The sequence below is a fragment of the Pipra filicauda genome, unplaced genomic scaffold, assembly GCF_003945595.2.
Source record: "Pipra filicauda isolate LSUMZ 115617 unplaced genomic scaffold, ASM394559v2 scaffold75_size2874737_pilon, whole genome shotgun sequence".
In the NCBI taxonomy this organism is placed as follows: Eukaryota; Metazoa; Chordata; class Aves; order Passeriformes; family Pipridae; genus Pipra; species Pipra filicauda.
The window spans coordinates 2,504,216-2,528,824 of record NW_024104931.1 but is presented as its reverse complement, the minus strand read 5'-3'; the positions used below and the strand labels follow the sequence as shown (position 1 = coordinate 2,528,824).

Here is a 24,609-nt window from a genome sequence, read left to right as displayed (position 1 = left end):
CACCAGACATGACAAAGCTCTCCCAGCTGAAGAAGGCAGTATGCTCTCAAGTCTTCCCATATTCTTCCTTCAAGAAAAGACTTCTTGGTCCTGTAGGCCTCATTTCTTTCAACATACTTACATACTCACTGGTGTCTTCAAGGTCTCAATCTGCATGTACAGTGTTCCCTTGCATTCTCAACTTCCTTTCCTCCCTCATTAGAGAAGAAAAGGGAGGGATCATAGGTAGACTTCATATTTTAAATTTACAGAATTGTTGTACAGACTAAGCAATTGCATCATACACACTATTTCCAAGTTATTTCCATTTTGTGCTTCCCTTTTATCCTCAGTAGAGTTGCTGGGCCTCACTCCTTTCTCACTCTCGTACCAACTCCCAAAAAGCAAGCCTCCAACACCTCGTCACACCAGCAGGCAGTACCAGCCAACAGAGCTCCCCAAGAGAGCTTCCACTGTCGCACCAAAGCAGAGAAAGCTGAGCTCTTCCAAGCGTAAACGCAAGCCTCTCCCTCTCCATACAGAGAGGCCAGGGAAGGATGAGGATACACAATTTCAGATTCTAGCCTCAGGCTGGTCATTTGCTTGGAGGTGTGATTTTAATTCCTAGTTTTAACAGAAGAAAATGTAATCAGGGACTTTGAAAAGCAGCGGCATCAAGAAGAAAAGTGGCAAGAGTCAGCATAAATCTTCTTGCCAAGTCCATACTTTCCCCAGAGAAGGAAATGAACCAATGGCAGATGCAGCCAGTCCCAGAAAAGGGCTGCCTGGCTGCAACAGATGTTCCACACGAGAGCTGCAGAGACCCACAGTGGGACATGAAGGAGTAACACCATAGGAATGCTATCTGGAGTCCATACCTCGGGCCGTGCCCACGATATCCTCCCTTCCCAATTCATACCTCCTTGCTTTGTCCTTCCAGTTGCAAGCTGCACATTAAGGCCTTCCCAGGAACTTGGTCAGATTAGCATTTGAAGATGAGATGGGATGAAAGAAGGAACATTATCCCCTTATCCCATACAAACTTGCACCCTCCCCATTTCTTCACAATGCTTTTCCATGTTCTTCATTTCCTGCAATCCTCTGTGTAGCTAATCCATGTGTTTCTTCTCAATGTGAATTATTAGCCTGTCCAATAATTTCAGTAGTCCAAAATGATACAATTCCTCAAACCTTTTCACCATGGACACAGAATATATATATATGTATTTGTATTTGTATTTATATTTATATATTAAAAAGCAAACAAAAGTGAGTGGGATCAAGGCTGTTGATAGATAATAACTGAATTAAAAAATTGGTATCTTCTCCCCAAGAAGGCTTTAAAATTCAGAAACCTGCACCTCTTTTTTAACAGATCTTACACTGATTTTAAGCACATTTAAAATTAACAAAGAAACTACAAAGCTTTCTTGCTATTTGTGTTTGATTCCAAAATAAGTTGACATTGGCAAATTATAGTCCTTTAAAGGATACTACCAACTGAAAGAAATCATTATTCTATTTGAGTGATTTTTTATTTGCTGTTGTTACAAGCAACACCTAAAACTGAAAGATTAGAAGGGAAAATGCCTTTCACTTAAGTGCTTACTCCATGCATGTGACAGCACTTTGTGTCAAGTCAGTTTTACTGTTTCTCTTGTAAGCAGTCAGATCCTCTTTCAGTTCAGCTGGATTAGACCCCAACAAATAGGCAAGGAAAAATACATACGGAAATATAACTGCAGAAACTCAAATATTAGCAAGTGAAACAAAAGAGAGCACTTTTTTTTCGGCTAAGTAAAATGCAGCTGCTGCACACTCCTTAAACAACACACACATTGAATATCCTCTGCCTCAAATAAACACACATTTCCCATCAGGCACAAAAACATATTCAACATTCAACAGACATAATACAGGTTACAGTCTTTTTCACACACTCTATCCTAGAACCATGAGACATCTATGATTCATTCTGCAACCCACCTCTACAATCACACACCTAGGAGGAAAGCATGTTGAATGTTTTGGGTGTTGTTTTTACATTAAAGAATAAAAATATTAAAAGCCTTGCATTTCTTTTGGGATTTTGTTCCTCCTCAAAAGGAGTCTTGTCACTTAATTTTTCTCTTCTGCATTTCCCCACACTTCCCCCACACCCAACCCACTGCCTGACATTCTTCTCCTTCCCAGAGATTGTCTCCTTTCCCACCGTGCTCCTTCCAGACATCCCCCCCAGTGCTGCCTCCTGTCTCTCCCCTCACCCTTTCTGTGCCAAGTCAGCCAGGCTCTTGTGCAGATGTCAGTGGGGTCAGCACACACATGAAGCTCTGTTAGATGTACACTTCATAAATCAGAAAGCTACCTTCTGCTCTCTTTATTCACTCTCTTCATTCGAAAATTTCTTTGCTAGTCCTTCTCCCTCCCAGCCACTTCTAACTTCCCTATATCCTTTTGCCTCACTGAAAGCTTTGCATTTTTTTTCCTGCTTCCATTTCTTGCTTTTAAAACTTCCTTTTTCTTACCTATTCTCCACCCACTTTCTTTGGAGTCTTTTGCTACCAGGCTGTCATCTATGCTGTTAGCCCCAACCACGTCTCCAGTACCTCTTCAGTTAAATAATTTATTAGACTCCATTTTCACTTATTTTCCCTATTTGCTCCTTTGAGTTCTAGCACTGCCAGTTCCCTAATCACACAGACACCGAACCCATACCCTGTCTCCTCCTTCTCTCAAATAGCACAATCTTTCACTGGAAACTGACTGCTCATATAGGATGCAATTACCAAACCTTTTCACAGGGGTACATGATGATGTGCCAGTTTTAAGAGGGTGGTTTACTACGAACTGATTGGAAGAGATAAGTGAGTCTTGATAATCAAGCCTGACTCCATTTGCAGTTTAGACACAGGTTTGGGCTGACTGTTCTGGAGCAACTTATCCCTAGAAACATATGAGAAAAAAGATTCAGCTTGAGATATTTTGGTTGTGGACAGAACTCAGTAAAGACATGGAGAAGGTCCAAGGCAAGAGGAGTCAGCCCCAGCAGCCAAATACCAGAGCAGTTTTTTAACTCTTTAGAGTTCAAACTCTGCAGTCAGCAGGGAACTGATGGAAAAAAGGAAACTTTCCAGCTACTTAAAGAAGCTAAGAGCAATGAGTCACAGGGTTAGCATTTAAGATGCTAAGAGTTTCACCTGGAAACATAAGAGAAGAGGAGAGTAGCACCTGCTCAGTATGCTGCTCCATAATGCACACCAGGGGACAAAACACGCACACACACACACACACACACGACCCTCAAGTATCAAGTCAGGATGGAGCCTTTCAAATTCTGATGCACGATACTCAACATAAAAGTTGCTTGCAGTGACCTGTTGCTTCCACACCTCACAGGAAGGTTGCCTATAGCATCACCCCCAAACTTATGGCAGGTTGCACTGCAACATGACATGCTACCCAGCCAGATGCAGAAGTGTGTGTGTGCAGGTGGTAGAGGAGAAGGCAGTCAGAGAAGTGAACATACAGGCAGCAGTGATTGAAAACTCTGAAAGCCTAAGGTCTCTGCAAATGCCTGAGTTAAAAGCAGAGGCAGTCTCCCAGATCGATTATGCATGCACGCCACTGAAAACAGAGGCTGCTAAAGTGCCAGAGCCCTGCTGGATAATTTATAGGCTGGTGTTAGTATTCACAGAGCGGTGGGCAGAGTTCAAAGGAACGAGGTGGAAAATAAAAGTTTGAGCCTTATGAAAACACTGTCACAGCCAGCCCAAGCCCCAGCATCACAAAGGGCTTCATTTGTGCTGGGTACAGGCAGAAGCCAGCAGGTACTATTAAAGCAGGAGCCATCAAGTGCTGTCTTGGCACAGGGGCAGACAGTTCAGGAAGGGTGCACAATCAGAGTGTGCACGTGTGCAAATTTTGCAAAGTTTGTAAGAGAATATGCCTGCTTAACTTTTGGGAAAGCACAGGAGAGTTGGGCCAAACAGCCTGTGACCCATCTACAATTCTTCCTCACAATCCTCTTGATTCTCCTATGGTTGCCATACTCCAAATTTCCTGGGCTACTTCTGCCACAGAGATATACACCAAAAAGGGAATAACTGCCTCTTTCCTTTATGGTCTCACCAGGTTTGAGGCCAGGACTTGAGGGAAGAAATTAATCGTACTAAGCCACCCAAAATGCAAGCTTTATTTAGGTGAGCTTGAGTTTTCCAGCTTTATCACTGCCTGAGCCTCTTAGCCATCTAGTTTTCTGGAGACAAAGATGGCAAGACAGTGAGGTCATCAATTTACTAAGCCTTATGTCTGCTCACGTTTGAGATTAGACACAACATCAGTAGCATTAGAATAAGTACTGTGCAGTTGACTTCAGCAGAGATGTAAAGCAAAGGCTGCCTCGCCTGTCTTCGCTCCTCTCTCTGCAAGGCCACTCTAAAACTAGATCTTACAAACAGACATACAGGTGCACAGCATGTACTGCCACTATTCACCATTACTATCTAGCTCTGGAAAAGGAGTACAAAGGAAAGCATAAATACAGACAAGATGAACTAAGGGATTTAATCAGTATTTTATTATTGCATGCATGCCCAGCTAACAGTTTTAAACTCCTTGTCCTATCTGCCACAGCACTCAGCAAAACCCTCTCCAAACTTACTCATTCCAGAAGAGACTTGTCTGAAGGTACGAGTAGTTTTCTGTTCTAGAAACTTTACTAAACTAAGCTTTCTGGCCCTTGCAACATCTACCTGAACTGGGAAGGCACATAGGAATTTGGTATAGTACAGTGTACTAACAAGTACACCAACAAAGACTCATCTCATTCACTTCTCCTTGCGGGTTATTCTTCAGGGACATTCTGTCTGGGTGTAGTACTTGAGGCTCAATCAATTATAGAAAGATATCTTTATTAGAGGCCACAGAGGGGCATGTTTCAGAGACACAAATCACTTAGGATGAAAACCTTTTGTTCTACATTGAGACAGCACTACACACAACAAAATTCTTGTGTATGACTGGGAATACAGTAATATAATTCAACAGTCACTAAGACTAGACTCTTCTCCGTATAATTACAATACTAAGTTGGATTTTTCTCCATAGAATCTGGAGGACTACAGTGTTGACAGATGCCCACTCCTTTAATCATGAGAGGGTTGGGAGGGAAAGGGTTGAAACAAGGAACCCATGTCTTTACTCTTTTGATCAGTGGCAAAGAATCTCCATAAAGGGCTGTGAACACCGTTACATGAATATGTAACTGTACCTTTATTAGTTCAGTTTCTAAATACGTGATCATTAGGATCTTAATGATTATTAGGACAATTAATCTATTGTTAGTCCACAGTATCATTTCAGGTGGATTTTTAACTGCAATGTTATTAGAAGTCTGAGGACAAAGGTACATGGGGTACAACACAGAATTTTGTAGGTTAGCAACATCTGCTGATAAGTTTGACAAGCATTAACTAAAAAAGCAGTTTGGGATACAATCTCAAACCAATCCTAAGATGAAGAGTGTACTAAATGTGATTAAATAAATCAGTCTGTTGTTTATGATCTTCAACAAAAAGAATTTAAACTCCACTATTGAATTTGAGACCCATTTTAGAGATACGAAAGAAAGATAGCAATTTGCTTTTGTCATGAAATAACTCAATGGCAGAATGAAAAAGAAAGTGTGTGCCTTCTGCCCTTTCCGTTTGATTATTTACCTCTGACAGTATGAAGAAGGGCGATGTCAGGGGGAAAAAAATCACAGAATAACAACAACAACAAACCCATCATAAAACACATGAAAATATTTAGACAGAGTCCAGCAAAAAGAGACTATAAAGTAGTGTATTGTGTTTGCATGGCAAGGTTCTGGTAGCAAGGGGCTCCGAGAGGTAGCTCTGAGAAGCTGCTAGAAGCTTCTCCCATGTCCATCAGAGCCAAAGCCAGTTGGCTTCAAGGTGGACCCACCTCCAGCCAAGGCTGAGCCCATCAGCGATGGCCGTAACACCTCTGTGACAATATATTTAAGAAGGAAAAACAAGCTTTTGCACAGAATTAATTGTGGCTAGAGAAGAGCGGAGTGAGAATATGGGAGAGGAATAACCCTGCAGTGAAGGTCAGTGAATAAGGAGGGGAAGGAGGTGCTCCAGGTTCCAGAGCAGAGATTCCCCTGCAGCCCATGATGAAGACTGTAGTGAGGCAGGCTGTCCCCCTGCAGCCCATGGAGATTTGTGGGGGTGAAGAGATCCACCTGCAGCCCTTGGAGGAGCCACACACTAGAGCAGGTGAATATTCGAAGAAAGCTGTGATCCTGTGGGAAACCCGTGCTGAAACAGGCTCCTGGCATGACCTGTGACCTTGTGGGGGACCCAAGCTAGAGGAGTCTGTTCCTGAAGGACCGTCCCCCATGGAAAGGGATCCACATTGGAGCAGTTTGTAAAGAATTGTAGCCCATGGAAAGGACAAATGTTGGAGAAGTTCGTAGAGGACTGCCTCCTGTGGGAGAGACTCCACAATAGAGCAAAGACTCCTCTCCTTGAGGAGGAAGCAGCGGCAGAAACAACATGTAACCCTGAACTGACTGTAACCCCTATTCCCCATCTCCCTTCACTGCTGGTGGCAGGAGGAGATAGAGAGTCGGGAATAAAGTTTAAGGCCATGAAGGAAAGGGGGGTGTGGGGAAGCTGTTTTTTAGGATTTATTTAACTTCTCATTATCCTGCTCTGATTTTGATTTGTGATAAATTCAACAAAGAGACTTTCCCCAAGTCAAGTCTCTTTTGCCCATGATGGTAATCGGTGAGTGATCTCTCCCTGCCTCGACTCATGAACCTTTTATTATATTTTGCCTCCCTGTCCAGCCAAAGAGGGGAATGATAAAGTGGGTTTGGTGGGTACCTGGCATCTATCCAGAGTCAAACTACCAGAAGCAGACAGAAAAGACTTACGTGGAAATAGGGAGAAGAGGTACAATGTTTAACATAGAGAGAGACAAAAATTACAGAGAAGAACAATCAAATCTGAAATTACATATAAATCAGTTTACAAATAGAACCATTTCCCCAGCACAATTATGGTTACAGAAGAATCACTGGAGAGCTTTAAGAAATCATTCACTGAGTACTTACATGGGATAATCTAACAAAGGGACCCAGGAGACCTGGCTGATCTTAAAAAACAAACTCCTCAAAGCACAAGAACAGTCCAATTCAATTTGTGGGAAGCCAAGTGGGTGTGGAAGCAAGCAAGCAGCTGAATGGGAAACTCCTGACAGCACTCAAGCACAAAAGGATGCAAACGGAAGGTGAAAGTGGGGGTGTGCTTCTCAGGAAGAGTACTGAAACTCTGCCTTGGCATGTCAGGATGAAAATTAGAAAAGCTTGAAATTGCATGAAAATCCACAAAATGTGAAAGGCAGCAAGAAGGACTTCTAAATGCACACTGGTAGCAAAAGCATGACTAAGGAAACTGTAGGCCCAAAGCTGAATAGAATAAGAAACCAGTGGTAAGAGGAAAACACTTAGGTAAGGACCTCAATCCCTTTCTAGCCTTCACTGGCAAGGACTGTTCTCAGCCTTCTTGTTCCATGTGCCCAGTGGAAGAATCCAGGGGACTGAAAAACTACCCATAGCAGAGGAAGACTGAGTTAAAAATCATTTAAGCAAACTGGGCATACTCAAGTCCCTGGGACTAGACAAGATGCCCCAACAGCACTGAGGCATGCAACAATGGCTGATGTCACTGTGAGGTTATTCTCAGTCACATAGGAAAGGTTGCAGTAATTTGAGGAGACTTCTGATGACTGGAAATAGGTAAATGGAACACCTGTCTTCAAAAAGGACAAGAAGGAAGATTCAGGGAATTATGGGCTGGTTAGCCTAACATCAGTCCCATTTCCAGACACACAAATTACCAGAAAGTGATTGGGAACATCCAGCACACAAATGACCATAAAGTGACTGGGAACATCCTGCATGGAAAAAAAACTTACCAAGGAAAAAAAAATCAGCCAGATTTGTTTCTGTGATGAGACAGGCCCAATGAAGAAAATGAGAGCACAACTTCTGAAAGAGTCTCCAATGGTATAATGGTAAACAAGGGTATTTAGCTGTGTCAGGGGAAGTTCAGACTGGACATTAGGAAAAGGTTCTTCACTGAGAGGGTGGTCAGTCACTGGAACAGACTCCCCAGGGAAGCAGTCAGGGCACCAAATCTGTCAGAGTTCAAGGAGCATCTGGATGACACTCAGTCATATGGTTTAGATTTAGGTAGTGCTGTGAGGAGCAGGAAGTTGGACTTGATGATCCTTATGTGTCCCTTCCAACTCAAGATATTATGTGATTCCATGATTTATAGACAGCTAGTACCAGGTTGGTGTACTGCAAAGCACATGGAAAACTGACAGGACCACTGCACTCAAAGGCTTGAGGCCAGTGGTAAAACAACCCAATGGCTGCCAGTTAATAAAAGTTTTCCTCAGGGGTTCTTTTCTGGGCTGGCTGCATTTTGTCAGTGTCTTTCTTGTACTGGGGAGCCCAGTACAAGGTACAGTAAGCAGACATGATCCCACAAGTGCTTAGTATATATAGGGAAATAATTCCATCCCCTGACCTGCTGACTGTGCTTAGGCCAACACACTTCAGTATATGATTAGCTTTCACCACTGCACAAACCATTCTAATGGTTAGGGCCTAGACCATGATATGTAAAGAAGTTGGGAGAGCTGGGTATGTTCAGCTCAAGAACTGCTGAATATTTAGTCTTCATTCTCTGTTTTTCAGCACCAAACCTAAACACTCAATAAGCAGCTATGAAACCTCACCATCCATTAAGTGGGCATAAAGGACAAACCAAAGCATGGAGACATTATGAGCCAAAACATAGATGCTTTTAATTAATTGGCAACACAAGAGTTAATAAATATTTTTATAGAATCACAAAATAGTTGGGGTTGGAAGGGACCTTCAAAATTCACCTAGTCCAACCCCCCTGCAATGAGCAGGGACATCCTCAACTAGATCAGGTTGATCAGAGCCCCATCATATATATATATTTATACATATACACATACATCAGGCATTATAACATGTCCGATGTTGGCATACTGTGTGATGACAAAAAAACCACACAGTAAAAGAGAGAGGACATCACAGCACCACAAAAAGTTACTTGATATAATTCTAATTGAGAAACAAGGACTCCCTAAAATTACCCGATGTCTATCCTCCATTTTGTGGCCCTCTTAAGGTAACACCCAAAACAAGACTTATATGTGAATGCAGACACTGGCATAGGCAGAGTCCTAAGGCCAAGCATGCCCAAATTCTCCAGAAGTGTGGTACAGTCACACATCCGGAACAACTGTTCAATGAATCAGAGCCCTCCACACTTTCAGGCACTCTTGCACTCACCAATAAAGCACCAAGGACATAACCTATATGTACAAAATTGTTGCCTATGAATGCCATTAGATAGTTTTTGCAACACCTTGGTAAGATACTACTTCAGCCAACAATCTTCTTGCATTATGCCACTTACTTTGGATATCATCCTGCTGAGGTCTGTCAAGCTTTTCCCAGCATCCTTTAAACACACAGCAAAATTTCATGCTTAGTCTCATTCTCTTTCAACAATAAAATTCTCTTTCCCTTAAAAACTGCAGTGGACACTCATTGCTGGACCAGTGTGTCTCCCTGCCTATATCAGATGAATGATGGAAGTTTTGGGACAGCAAACCCCTCACTGAGTGAGAATTAAGCTGTTTAGATAAAACAGATGGAAGATGCACACACAACAACACCGAAGCAAAGGACAGTTTGAATTATTGTTATAATTCTTTGCCACATGCCTACAGAAAGTTTGACAACAGCTAAGCTGTCAACATGCTATCATACCACCCATCCTGCTGACCAATCTCTGGTTTTCTGTACTCCCCCAGTTATCTGTGTCCATCTGTTGTCTCCTGTCTCATCCTTAGCTTGCTAGCTCTTTGGGGCAAGGAACATTTTTTGCCCTGAGTTTGAACAAGGATTGTGTAGGTGCTACCACAATAGGCAGGGATAAAAATAACGACAATAATTAGGTTATATCTTAGTATCTCCTTGGGTTGGAATGTTTCCCTCCTGACTTCACAGCAGTGTTCCTAAGCAATTATAACTTTGAGCAATATGGGGCTTCGTAAACAAACAATTACATCCCAACCTACCTTTGACCATTTCACCCAGTCATCCCTTGAGACCTGGATCTGTTGAGCTCTCCACATGCTCCAAATGATGAGTGTGCGTGAACTCATTTTCAGAAGAAGACACCAGCCTTGCAGTGCAGCAGGACTAACACCCTGAATATAACCCATAGATTTTCTTTGGACGGAACAAGCTTCCTACACACAAACTGTTGCCTCCTACTTGTGTGTGTCAACCCTGACTCATTTCTAGTGCCAAGAAGTAGAGGATAGTATTTTCATCCTCCACTCACTCTGAAGAATGGCAAGAGCCTGCAGTTACAAGTTTATGTAAGAAGGTGGAAAACAGTTACATTATAAACTGTGCACACACATTGTGGCCAAGCATATCACTGTCCAACTTCAACAAGCATCTAATCCTGGATGTTCTATTAAACCAAAAGGAAAATTTTCCTTCTTTGAGGTTTGCTAGGGGAACCAGCTCTCTGCACTGGAGATACTCAGAAATTCACTCACAGGCCCAACTCATAGGCAGGCTGTTACTACAAATCTAAGCTTCAGCAAAAGAGAGCAGTAACACGCCACATAGTATGTCTTGGATTACTTGCTAGTAGTCGAAAGGTTTTGCTGAATTCTCAGGGAAGAAAAGCCCTCCCAAGTAACATCCTTCTCTCTGGAACTGCCATGAGCCCCTTTCACAAGTACAGAAGTATGTCTTTACTGAATCAGGCATTAGGCTCCCTCTTCTCAAATCCACTGGCTGCAAATGCACCTCCTCCAATGCCTAATCCACACTACTCTGCTTTAGGACACGGGAAGAAAAGATGTTGCAGAGAGAAAAATGCTTTGTCCTTGTCCACTTCATTTGATGGAAGAGCACAGAAAAATGATCCTGTAACTGTGACACACCATACAAATCTGCAGAGGTTTTTAATAGGTGAAAGCAGAAGTGTAAGCCTTCTTTTCCGTCTCCAAATTTCTCCAAATCTTCCCAGTGTAAATTAATCAGTAACCAGGACAAGAGTCTCCAATAACTTCCAATTCCTAGTTACAAGGATGCAGAAAGCTGGACCAGCCCTCTGCTTGTTATCTGCAGAAATAGAAAGGCTTAGAATGCTGGATGCTAATGTAACGCTGCTGAACACACAAGCTCCCTCAGGCCTTTTTGGGACATAAAACTGGATCGTGCCAGGGGCACGGAAGGTGCTGCAGGGGAATTTGCAGAAGGAGTGATTTGCCCTGGCTCTGCCTCCCCAAGCTCTCACCACAACTGCCAGTGAGCAGAGAAGCCTGCCTCTCAGGCAGTGCAAGAGCCGCTGGGACCAGACGTCAGGAGTTCAGGCAGCCCGTTCCCCTTCTGAACTTGACAAAACTAAAATAAAACAACCTAGATAAAATTTGGTGTCTCCTGTTTCATCTGCTCTTAAAACTTCCTGTGATGAGGGCACTACAACCTCTTTTAGAAAACTGTTTTCCTGCCTAACTATCCAGATACTTATAAAGCTTTTCCTAGCACCTGCCTCCACATCTTCCTTGCTACAAGTTAAGCTGATTACTTCTTGTCCTATCCCCCATAGACACAGAAAACAATTAATCACTGTCTTCTTAAAACAAGCTTTTAAATATTGGATGGCTTTTCACATCCCTTGTCAATGTTCTCTCTAGTCAAAAGCAACCCAACCAAGCCTCTCCTTGCAGATGGCATTTGCCACTCTGGCTGCTCTCTCCTCATCTCCTTCCACTGTTTTTGCTTTTCCTCCTCTCACTGGATGCAGTGCTCTGCTATGGCTTCAGCAGTGGCTGCTAGAGTAGGAAACTACTGCCTGTGTACTACATGTGACATTCCTGTTAAATATACCCTAAAATGAGATTTGCTTTTTTGCAACATCACCACACTGTTGACTCACATTCAGTCTCTGACTCACTGTAGTGCCTCCCAGATCCTTTCCTGCAGTTCTGTTGCCTGGCTTGTTATCCCCCATTTTACATATAGACATTTGATTATACCATCCCAAGGGCAGGACTTTTCATTTGTGGTTAATAAATTTCTTCTTATTGAATTTAGACCATTTTCTAGTTTAATAGGTAAATTACCTACGTTGTGCCAAGAAAGCAGATCAACTTCCAGCCTCATGTTACACATTGGCAACAAAGAGAGCATGAAAAGAAGAACTGCTGTGTTCAGGCAAACTTCTTAAAAAGAGTTACTGTTTTATCGAAAGCCTATCAATTCACTACTCCCTTTTCACTCTGCATTTCTACCTGATTGTGGTGGGTTGGCCCTGGCTGGATGCCAGGTACTCACTAAAGCTACTCTACCACTCCTCTCTGCAACTGGACAGGGTAGAGAAAATATAAGGAAAGGCTCATGAGTTGAGATAAGGACTGGGAGAGATCACTCACCAATTACTGTCATGGGCAAAACAGACTCAACTTGGGGAAATTAACTGAACTTATTACCAATCAAAATCAGAGCAGGATAATGAGAAGTAAAACAAATCCTAAAAACACCTTCCCCACACCCTTCCCTCCTTCACAGGCTTAACTTTATTCCCGATTCTCTACATCCTCCCACCAGTGGCACAGGGAGATGGGGAATGGGAGTTACAGTCAGTTCATCACATGTTGTTTCTGCTGCTGCTTCCTCCTCAGGGAGCGGAGTCCATACCCTGCTCCAGCGTGGGGGACCTCCCACGGGAGACAGTCCTCCATGAACTTCTCCAGTGTCAGTACTTCCCACAGGTGACAGTTCTTCATGAACTGCTCCAATGCGGATCCCTTTCCACGGGATGCAGTCTTTCAAGCACAGGCTGCTCCATCGTGGGGTTCCGCGGGGTCACAAGTCCTGCCAGTAAACCTGCTCCAGCATGGGCTCCTCTCTCCACGAGTCCATGGGTCCCTCCCAGGAGCCTGCTCTAGCGCACACTTCCCACGGGGTCACAACCTTCTTTCGGGCACCCACCTGCTCTGGCAGTGGGTCTCCTTCATAGGCTGCAGGTGAATGTCTTCACCCCCACTGACCTCCACAGGCTGCAAAGGGACAGTCTGCCTTCACCATGATCTTCACCACAGACTGCAGGCCCACATGGAGTACCTCCTCCCTCTCCTTCTTACTGACCTTCGTGTCTGCAGAGTTGTTTCTCTCACCTATCCTCACTTTGTTCTGGTCACAATTACTTCTGTGAAAAAACTCTTTTCCCTTTTTAAATATGTTATCACAGAGGTGTTACTATCATTTCTAATTGGCTCAACCTTGTCCAGCAGCAAATCTGTCTTGGAGCCAGCTGTCACTGGCTCTGTCAGACATGGGGGAAGGTTCCAGCAGCTTCTCACAGAAAACACCCCTGTAGTCCCCCATTACCAAAACCTGGCCACGCAAATCCAGTACACTGATACACTATTAGTAAACAAGCAGTAGCTCACTCTAACCTTATAAAATACATTTATTCAAGGAAATTACAATCTGCTGCCAAAAGCGTACAGCGACATCCCAGGCACCATGTCACTCTATCACCCAACTCGTACCAAACAGAGCTGCTAGCAACTCATTAACTACGTCATATCAACCAACAAGGAAGACAAGGGACACATTAAAAAAAACGAATTATATTAAGCTAAATCCTTCAGACTTGGCTCCACAAAATTATACCTTTTGGTCCACTGGTATTAGATACACCCTCAATATGTATTTGATTAATGGTCTCTATGAAATTACATCAAGGATCAAGGATCAATATGTTTCTTGGTATTTTCCCAATAAAGTCCTAACGTTTGATTTCCAGATATGCAGCAGGTATTTTTAATGCATATACCTGAAATTATATTGTATCATACCCTCTTTGAAAGTGCTGCATGAGCTGACCAGAACAAACCAGCAGATTTTAATTCCAAGACTTCAATGCAATAGCAGGCATTTAGAGTCCCCTTGCGGAGGTTGGCCTTAGTCCCACCACAGGACTCCTACATTCTCCCTCTTTGTCCCCCTTCAAAAAATCAAAGCCATCAATACTTTAAAATTTCTTTTCTTTGTGGTCTACAAAAGAGATCACAGAGTGTAACCAGACATAGTAAAAAGACAAACTGGAATCTCTCTCTCCCAAAAGTTAAGAAGCATGTTAAGATAATTGAATATGTCCAGAGAAGGACAACAAAGCTGCTGAAATGCTGGAACATATGTCCTTTGAGGGGTGGCTAAGGACTCTTGAGTTTATCTGGTTTTGAGAAAAGGGGGTTGAGGGGCAACCTCACTGCTCTCTGCAGCTTCATGAGGAGGGGAACTGGAGGGAGATGCTGAGCTCTTCTCCCTCGTATTCAGTGACAGGACATGTAGGAATGATTCAAAGACGCATCGGGTGAGGTTCAGACCAGATATTAGGCAACACTTCTTTACAGAGAAGGCGACCAAACACTGGACCAGGCTTCCTAGAGCGGTGGTCAATGCTCTATGACTCTGAGGCAGTTGTACAATGCCTTAAAAATATCCTTTAACATTTGGTCTGCCCTGAAGTGGTCAGGCAGTTGGATTAGATGATCACGGTAGGTCCCTTCCAACTGGAACTATTCTATTCTATTCTCAGAAACACAAAGCCTTCCTTTCAAGGATCTCATAATGCTTTACAAATGGTAATTTTGAGTTTTCAATGAATGGCAAAAGTGATGACTATTATGAAAAACTGATTAAACACATTCTGGGAAAGAACTCCAGACTTCTGCTTCTTAAGTTAATACTTAAGGACCACTCTGCCTGCTCTGCTGACACTCCATACCCCTGTAATGAAGTTCATGGGTCATGGATCAGTACGTGCTGAAGGACACCTGGCTGAAAAGCAGCTCTGCAGAACAGGACCAGGGATCCTGGTGGATACCACACTGAACATGCATGCCAGCAACATGCCTTTGCACAAAAGGCAGCTAATGGTGTCTTGGGCTGCATAAGGAGTGTTGTCGGCAGGTTGAGGAAGAGGATCCTTCCCCTCTACTCAGCATGGTGAGGCCAAATGTGGAGTACTCTGTGCAGTTCTGGGCCCCTCAGTACAAGAGAGAGGCAGATGTAATGGGGGGAATACTACAAAGGGCCACAAAGAAGAGCATGAGCATCTGTCATATAGGGAAAGGCTGGGAGAGCTAGGATTGTTTAGCCTGGAGAAGAAAAGACTCTAGGGGGGAGTCTGGGGTGGGGGTGGAGGGGGTGTCTTATCAATGCACAAAATTACCTGAAGGCAGGGTGTAAAGATGACAGAGCCAGGCTCTTTACAGCAGTGCTCAGTGACAGGACCAGAGGTACGAGTACAAACTGAAACATCAGGAAACACTTCTATTGTGAGAGTAACTAAGCCCTGGCACAGGCTGCCCAGGGAAGTTGTGGAGTCTCCCTCCTTGAAGATACTCAAAAGTCATCTGGACATAGTCTCCTTTTCTAGGTGGCCCTGCTTGAGCAGGGGGTTCGATCAGATGACCTCCAGAGGTCCCTTCCAACCTCAACCATTCTGTGATTCTGTGAGTTTGACCAGACATCAGCAGGTCAAAAATCTTCCTAGAAAATAGTTGCTCAGTGGCTTAATATATTCCTTTTCAAATGTGTCCTGATGCTACAGCAAATCCTTCTGTAGATTGATATTGCAGATGGTGTAGAAAGGAATTAACAGCTAGGATGGGTTCCTTCTCAGGACAATGCTGTTATTTCACTTATTGCATGAACTGATCGAGATCTTTGTGAGATCACTTTAATTCAGACTTATGCAATGCTCAGAAAGGTCAGACAGGTTATTCTCTCCATTATTCCCCAGAACTATTGAAGACAGAAAGCACAGTGGTCAAAAGAATTCAAATCAAACTGTTTAATATTATTAAGAATATATTGCTCACATCAGCAGACTGGTTTATTCCAAGTAAGACCTCAGACTAAAGCAAGATCTCTTATTTTCTCTATGCATCCTTAACACCCCTAACAAAAGGAGGGCAGCATAGCCTCACATTGGCTCTTCCAGTCTAAGGAACAGAAGAGAGCTCAACCAAGCAAGGGAGGGAGATATCATAATCTTGTCTCACCTGCCAGTGCTCTGAGGACCAGAAGAGAAGATGTTAAAAGTGCACATCACAACCTTATATCTGTGTTCAGAGATTGATTTATCCACATGCAGTAAATGAAGATCAGTTGTGCTACTACATATTTGCAAGTAACAAGAGCATTATGACTGGTGCCTTAAGTTGCACCATGACTCAATTCACTTACAGGTGCAACAACTACAGGAGTAGAAAATTAGAAGAGTGACAAACTGAACAGAAAGCCTCTCGAACACCTTGAAAAGAATCTCTCTTCTATTTTGTTTTTTAATAAAAATTAAGTATTTTGTGAGAAATATAGTTGTCTACCTGGTAATTCTTTAGCACGTATCAGTTGAAAACTGTGCAGTTACAGAAGGAACAAGATTCACACTTAAGAGAAGTGAAGGACTCTAAACTGAAGATGAACAGGTTTTTCTCCAGCCCTTTCCTTGCTTCTCTCCATGACTGGTCATGAAGGCAGCTGACAGAAGGCCCTTCCACACATCTCTCACCAGATCCTATTCCTCCACACTCCATTTAGTTTCTGCAGTTCAAGCAGATTCCTTTTCCCCCTGAAATCAATGTTTAATTAACACATTATTGGGAAAAAAAAATGGGATGCAAGAGCGGACTGAAACAAAGCCAGCATTTTCCTGCTCTGCAGATGCAGTCAGTCCCATTAGACAGCTACCCCACTGAAAAGTTCTTCCTTTCCTCATCCTCCTTCAGCTGCCAGCAAACATGATCTTCTTGCTTAGTCGCCTTCATTTCCATCCCCATGGAACTCTTCCCCTTCTTAGAAGTGGTTCACAACAACAGGAAAACAGAAAGTAGAAGGAGAAGGGGAGCAAGTCCTCTCTATGTAGCTTCACAGAATGACTGAGGCCTCATCTTTAATTCTGCCATCCCCATGGGAGCACCGCTGTTTCCCCTGACAACACCCCCATCAACACGGCAAGCACAGTGGAAACAGGGCAGTATGCTTTGCCATGAGCAGGGGATTCTCACAGGGTCAAACTCACAGAAAAATTCTGGAACTACGCACAGCTATATATACCCAAAGGCAGCGGAGATGCTACCGGCAGCTTCAAAAGGTTTACATCATACCTCCCCCCATCCTCATCAATTATTATTCTATCCCATTCCTTGGCTCTCATCCGGCTGCTGGGAGGTACTTGGATGCAGGGGATGCTGCAGTACTGTCAAGGGCATTATTGAGGCAGGCCTAGGTCTTAAGCACCCTCCCTGCTAAACACACAGGCACCCTCACTACAGGGTTGGTGCAGTTGGCAAGGGATAATAAAGTCCATGAACTCCTGGACTGGGCTGCCCTAGTTACGAAGAGAGACATTGAAAGAGTCTACTATCCTAGCACTGTCATTCCCTGGATCCAAAGCTCCTAGTGTTAATTAGTTCCCATGATGTGATGGATGACAAGCGGCAGGGCTAGGTATGCCACAAGCAGATTGTGTTTGAAATAAGCCGTCCCTCACCATCAAGGGCAGAGAAAAGGAATTTGGAAAGGACAGGAGCTGAGCACACTGCTGAGAGATGACAGGTATGCTGACAGTCCCCCGAATCCCTGATATACCCTTACCAACATCCCACTCCTTCTACCAGCAGACAAAAAACATGCAGAGGAGCATGCCTGGGAGAGAACTCGGACACATGCCTGCAAGAAACAAGAAGAAAGTTCTGAGAAAGCTCTGAGACACGGGGAAGCAAAGCAGATGAAGGGCTAATCCACCTTGTAGCAAGGCACCATATTTTGGAAAGAGCTGAACTGACAGCTCTAAGTGAACTTCCACCACCCTCTGAAAAGCCACATAGTGACATAGTTCAGTAGATCCACCAGCAGCAGCCCAGAGTCTTGAGAGGCTCAAGGCTTTAGCCCAGACAAAGGACTCTGCCAAGCTGGCTGTGTGGCGTACAGTTCCCAACAGCTGTCCACAGTGCTCAGAGAGCACCATTTTCTGTGAAGGGCAACAAGACTAATCGCGTTCTCACCTTCCCTTAAGGAAGAACGGAGGATCTTCCAAAATCACTGGCGTATTTCCACTAGGAGTCTTATTGCTCAACTTTTCAAGCATGTTACTGGAGAGATACTGCACTTCATCCTTACTAGACTTCAGTAAAACCATAGTCAGGTTAGCCCAACCCAAAGTCATGGAAATGAAAAGGAAGAGGAGAGGGAGAGAAGAAAGGGAGAAGGAAAAGGGAAAAAGGAAAAGGGAGAGCTCATCCACTGCCTGCAACAAGTAGAAAGGAAGAACAAACTTCTCACTTCTTTGTGCTGCCTTTCTACAAACATGTCTTGGTCTGGCTGTTTGGACAGTGGTGAGAAGTCAAAACATCCTCTCTGATTCTCAGAGTCCTTTATACACATGAATTATCTTTGCCTATGCCCAAGTGAGGAGAAACCAAAGGAAAGAAAAAGCAAACAATCTAGATCAAGATTATGTAGTGTACTGGTTTCAAGATTCTCCCAATTCCTCTGGCATCTTGGTTTCCAAAATGCAAAATATCTTTCTCACCACTTGCTGTATGAATTAAGAACCAACTCTGCTAGACTGACAGACTGCTATTAACTAGAAGATGGGGATGAGGGGGAGAAGAGAGCTGATAAAAATTTCCAAAGTTGAACCAAAATTCATGCAATTTCTGGCCCCAGCTGCATTGGCAATAGTCCCAAAATAAAGCCTGTCTTCTCTTCATGCTTGTGGGGGGCAGGGGCAGATAAAGCCGGATGCATTTTGTTTTTAAATTAAACATCATGTCTCTTGCATCATCATAGGAGGTCATCTCTTATCCTGGTGTTTGGTCATCATAAAGCTTGCAACTCCTTCGGTTTGTTCTTGGACAGATCACTATGTGTCCTTATCCTTGATACAGCATGTCACAGCTCAGCCAGTATCCTGACATCCACCTGCACGTGCCCTGAGCACAGAGCTAAGGAAGGAAGGGACAAAGGAAAACAGATCGAGGGGGGAAAATACACTCTGCTTCTCAAGAAAAATAAACTAAAGAGCCCCAGAGGAGGTTGCAGAAAACAAAAAAGTTCAGTAGGTCCACTGAAATACCACTGCTGCTAAAACAAACAGGGAACTAAACTCTCCCTTTCCAGGAATAAGCCAGACAAGAGCTCAACCATCATGTGCAGTCTGAAGGTGTTACCTAGGTTGAGGGTTTAAATACAATTCTAATACAAAAACAGTAAGAGTTGCCTGCACATGATGGCTTGGTAACTTGCTTAGAAAGGGAAGAAAGAAAGGGAGGGAAGAGGCATAATTATTTCCTTTTTGCACAGGGACTTAAAATCCACTATTATTGCTACCACAAATTACCCCTGGCCCCACCCCTCATTCTCTGAATGCTCTGGAGGAACTGCGTTCCCCTCTCACTTCAACGATACAAAACATTCAGGGGCAGGAGTAAGTTCCAGCACTATGTTCCCTTTTCTCCATTGGCTGTGAAAGCTCAAGGAAGCACAACAGACATGACGAGCTACAAAACTCACATGATAATCATTGAAGTGTACCTACAATAATGCTTTTTCCAACTTTTCCTATTCCTGCTAACAAATAATTCATAAAAGCGGGCTCACTGTGCCACAAGAACACACCAGTACTTTAATCACCGGGGAAGAGGAGGAACTATAAAACTAGGGCCCACCTTTGCCCTGCAGAATACCAGGGAGGCAGCCTCCAAAGGCAGGGAGCAGGCATGCAGGCCCTGCAAACACACTCTGCCTGTTGCTCAGCTGGCCACCATGTTTGAGAGCAGCCACATAAGAATCCAGTATAAGAAAGATACAAAGCTATAAGAGAGCATCCAAAGGAGGCTTACAGTGATGGTGAAGGGTCGAGAGGGGAAGCCTTATGAGGAGCAGCTGAGGGCATTTGGTCTGTTTAGCCTGGAGAAGAGGAGATTGAGGGGAGACCTCATGCAGTTACAACTTCCACGTGAGAGGAAGAGGAGGGGCAGGCACTGATCTCTTCTCTGTGGTGACAAGTGATAGGACCGGAGGAAATGGCATGAAGTTGTGTCGGGAGGTTTAGGCTGGATATTAGGAAACAGTGGTTGGGCACTGGAACAGGCTTCTCAGAGAAGCAGACACAGCACCAAGGCTGCCAGAGTTCAAGAAGTACTTGGACAATGCCCTCAGCCATGTGGTGTGATTCTTGGGGCCATCCTGTGCAGGACAGGAGTTGGACTTCCAATTCAGGTTATTCTATGACGCTATGATTCCTACAAGCACTGCAGCTGCAGCATAACAATAATTTCCAAAGTGACTGGGGTAAAAGGGAGGGCAGGAAGAGATCAAAAAGTAACTACTGGTAAAGCTGGGCACCTGAGGCAAGATTGGCTTTGGTGAGCATAAACCAGGGGAGCAGGGGACTCTCTCCAGACATCACCTACACCAACTATGTGGGGCACTGGACACACCCCTGCCCCCATCTTCCTGGCTGTAGTTTACCATTGTACCTCAAGGTCAGAAAGAAAGGAGAAAAGCAAAAGGCAAACAACAATAGGTCTGGACAGATCTATTTATTCAACTTTTGCTACTGCTTCTTGACATGGAAAGATCCAGAAACACAGAGACCTCAGAGCAGGCACAGCCACACAGAGGAGATAAGAAGTCGCAGCTGGCAGAACCACAGGAGCACCTTCCTCCCACAGCTCCCCTCTGCCTGGGTGCGAGCAGCCCGTGACCAAACAAGAAGGTCCTTCACAGCCAGAGGAGGAAGGTGCTGAGCAGGTCTCTGAGCCTTGGAGAGGGTCCTGGACTTCCTGAAATGCAGAGAAAAGCCTCCCGCTCTCACTGCCTCAGCTCCCTCATCCCTGCGCACCGGCCACCTGCAGCCACTCGCTGTGGCTTGTCAGGCCCTTCCCCATGTTCTAGTGTGCGGAAAGAAGGAAGGAAGAATGGATACAATAAGAGACTCCTACCTCCCTTTGCTCCCCCACCCCAGCCTTTTCCCTGCTCTACTGAGACACGAAAAGCCATGGCTCTCCTGCACATCCTACAACAGAAACACAAGGAGCTTTTCCCCGCCTCTCAATCCACCACCCTCCAGGCTCCGGCAGGGACTGCATGGAAATGGCGATATTCCTGTATCGTCTGGATCAACAGCACAGTTAAGCTCAAAGAGGGCAAGAGAGGATGGCACAGGAGGATGAAGCGGGAAGGCTTTGTTTCGTCCTGGCTCCAGTGCAGCCCACCCCCTCTTTCGATCGCAGTGCCCTCCAGCTCGGACATGCAAGGAGGCGTTGGAAAGGGAAGGGATCTGGGATGCTTATGAATTTTGTTTCCCCCATCAAGGGGACAGCTCACTCCCCCGAGCATGCCTGGCTCTGATGGAGCTCCCTGGAGTAACCTTTATTCCAGTGTGTCGCAAGCATGTATTTCACGGATGGTTACACTGAATCATTATCACCAGACATTCATTTGACCAAAATAATGTTATTAGCATCGTCAGATCCATTTCCCCCCCCCACGATTCCTCCCTCCCCAGTACATATACACTCCCTTCAACCCCCAGGCCCCTACCATCCACATAGGGCACATCCCTCCCCAGCACAAAATCTCATGATGTGTGACACAATGACCAGGAAAAGGGAACGGCAAGAGAACGGCGAGAGAGGCTGGCGAAATGGATGGACGTGCCTTTGGCATTTACTGCGTTCCTTACCCTCTGCCAATTTTTATCAGCCACACGCATACACAAAGCCATACATGCAAAAAATCAGAATTAAATCACAGGCTATCCATGGTACATGACCATGGGTGCATGAGTGTGCCCAAGCTGCGGTCACAGTCCTATCGGGAACCCAAATCTGTGTGGCATGAAGCAAAGGTCATCGTGCCACTGTTGTGATGCACTAAAAAAAAAGCCGCAGAGCCATCAGGATGTAACACAGAATTTTCTCGTCAAGGGATGAGAAACCTTCGGGGGTGTGGGGGCTGGGAGGAGGAAAGCGGGTGTGCGGATGGGGGGGGATGGGGGAAAATAGCAGAAAATGGGGAGGAAAATGAAGAATACAAAGCTCCACTTCGCTAATCCAAGATAGACAATCCATCCCTTCCCCCCCCTCTACGCCCTCCCTCCCCCCGAAATGTTGGTGCAGATGGATTTCTGTATCTTGGTTTTGCAGCAGTGGGTCTAATGACTCCCATACCAAACCCCCTCGCTATGATAACCCCTCCCACTATTTTTTTTTTTAGACCGGGCTGAAGAATAATGTGTTTTTAGAGATAATGGGTTTTATAAAAAGAAAAGAAAAAGGGACGCAGCGCAGACATTATGCGAATAAGCTGCTCCCCGCATCACCCCCATCTTCTCCCAACCACACATTCCGATTTCATCCTCTCCTGTCATTCTCCAGCTTTCCCCATCAGCTCCCCCAAGGAAAGGAAAAAAACGCACAACACGATCTGGGTAGCCGATCTCAAAATCCCAAGCACTAATCTGCTTGAATTTGTTCTTCTCCTTATATAAGCAGCAGCACGTCAACATGTTCAGTGGAAACGCAGCGTAAAATGAGGCCAGGCTACAGCCATGGAACAGGGGTGATATCGGCAGATATCGCTTCTATCGAGAAGCCATCACCACCAGGTTGGTGAAATCAAGTATTGGGCTTCCAGCAGTTCCCTTACTTTATTTATTTATTTTTCAACGCTTAGTCTAATTTTACTTCGTTTCATTTTGGTTTCGCTCTACTTCATTTTTTAAAGGACAAAAGTGAAATAAATAATTAAAAGCCTAGAGACATACCCCACCAGAAGGTGCCCGAATGCTCCAGAAAGAGAATCCTCACCTCCTAACTCTGCGTTTGTTTTTCTTTTTTTTAATAAAGAAATACAGTCCTGTTGCTCACATTATCCCCTAACTTCCAGTGTCCCTAGCTGCACCTCCCTACTCCCAAAAACCAGATACTTAGTTAGAGAGTCATGAACATTTAAAAAAGTGTCAAATACCAAAAAGAAACCAATAGAGAAATGGAAAATTATGTCTATACAATAATCTAGTTCGTTCAGCTGATAAAGTGCGTTCAGTCGCAAAACCGTGAGCAACAATCTCTGCAACCTCCTCCCCACAAAAATACTACCAACCCTTAGATAAACTTGCCCAACTTAACGCTGATGACCATTTTAACTGAAACCAGTGACAGACGTAACACCCTTCTGGTTAACGTTACAATTAATAACTGACTGTATAATCACAGCAAGGAGAATCTTTTGTGATCAAATTTTCTCCCACCTACTCAACATCTCTCTTAGACTTTTCACCAATCTAGTTAAGAGTTCACCCCCTCAAAAAATAGCCCCTCAAAATATGCAATAAGCAGGTATTGGTGAGCGGTCATTTCAATATTCACCTTTTTAGGAGGGCTGTGTGCTTATCTCAGAACAATTGCGGGCAGTAAAAAATACAGGAGGGACAAATAATATTTAGTAAAAACAGAAATAATTTGTGAAAACTATTTGCAACAAAGCGTTGAACAGTTTGACCACAAAAAGGTGGGAAAAGAGCTTGAAAAAACAAAAAGCTGCAAGTATCCTTTTACAAACGATTTAATGTTTCTATCCCCAGTTCTGCCTCCCCAATTCTTTGGTTTTTCTGCCGCTGATCTCATGCCTAATCATTTTTATTGTTTTCTTTTGGGGTGGGGGAGAGAAATAAGGAAAAAAAATTGAAATAGAAAGTGCTCAATTTTAGCAAAATGCATTCTTAAAGAGCATTGTTAAATATGTTTCTTCCTGGCTACATAAAGATTGCCATCAAAATAAATTTAAGAGTAGGCAAAAGACAAGTCACCTGCAAAGCACCAGAGTCGCTGCCCTTAGGTAGGAGAATTACATCACTCCCTGACTGAATGATGTTTTCTTTTAAATTAGAAAGCCGGTGGATTTTATGGTGGTTTTGTTTGGGTTCTTTTTGGTAAAAAAAAAAAAGAAAAAAGAAAAAAAGCCCAACACAGCGGTTATTTCACATACATTTTGCACGAAGAAAGCATTGAACCAACCTTTAAGGTCACTGACTGCCTGAAAACCCACAGCAGTCACTCACGGTGGAAGTTTTCAGGCAAGACGGCTACTAAATCATTAATACAAACAAATGGAAGGCGGGGAGGAAAGGCACTACCGTAATAGATCCGAAGACTTGGAAGAGGAAAAAAATATTAAAGAAAAAAACTTTCATCTTCAGCCTGTCTTCTTTCCTCGTTAGCATTTTTTTTTAACAAATCCTTAAGCTTTAGTCAAACAGCAGGCTCACTCTAAGGGTCTCCCTGCTGTAGCTCAGCGTAGTGTCTTCTTTTTCGAGAGCCCCCCCCGCCCAGTTTTCCACTCCAAAAAGCCCCGCCGTGGAAACTGCAATTTCCCAAAAAGTCGGGCCAAAGGAG

At 44.1% G+C, this 24,609-nt stretch overlaps 1 protein-coding gene across 1 annotated transcript in view; it reads right to left on the bottom strand.

Moving 5' to 3' along the window:
* Positions 1 to 24,386, bottom strand: part of NRXN3 (neurexin 3) — a gene marked incomplete at its 3' end in the record, with an annotated part of 360,826 nt that extends 336,440 nt beyond the window's left edge. Inside the window, exon 1 of the mRNA XM_039389692.1 lies at positions 24,232 to 24,386. The remainder of the gene's footprint in view (positions 1 to 24,231) is intronic.
* Between the last annotated feature and the right edge of the window lie 223 nt (positions 24,387 to 24,609).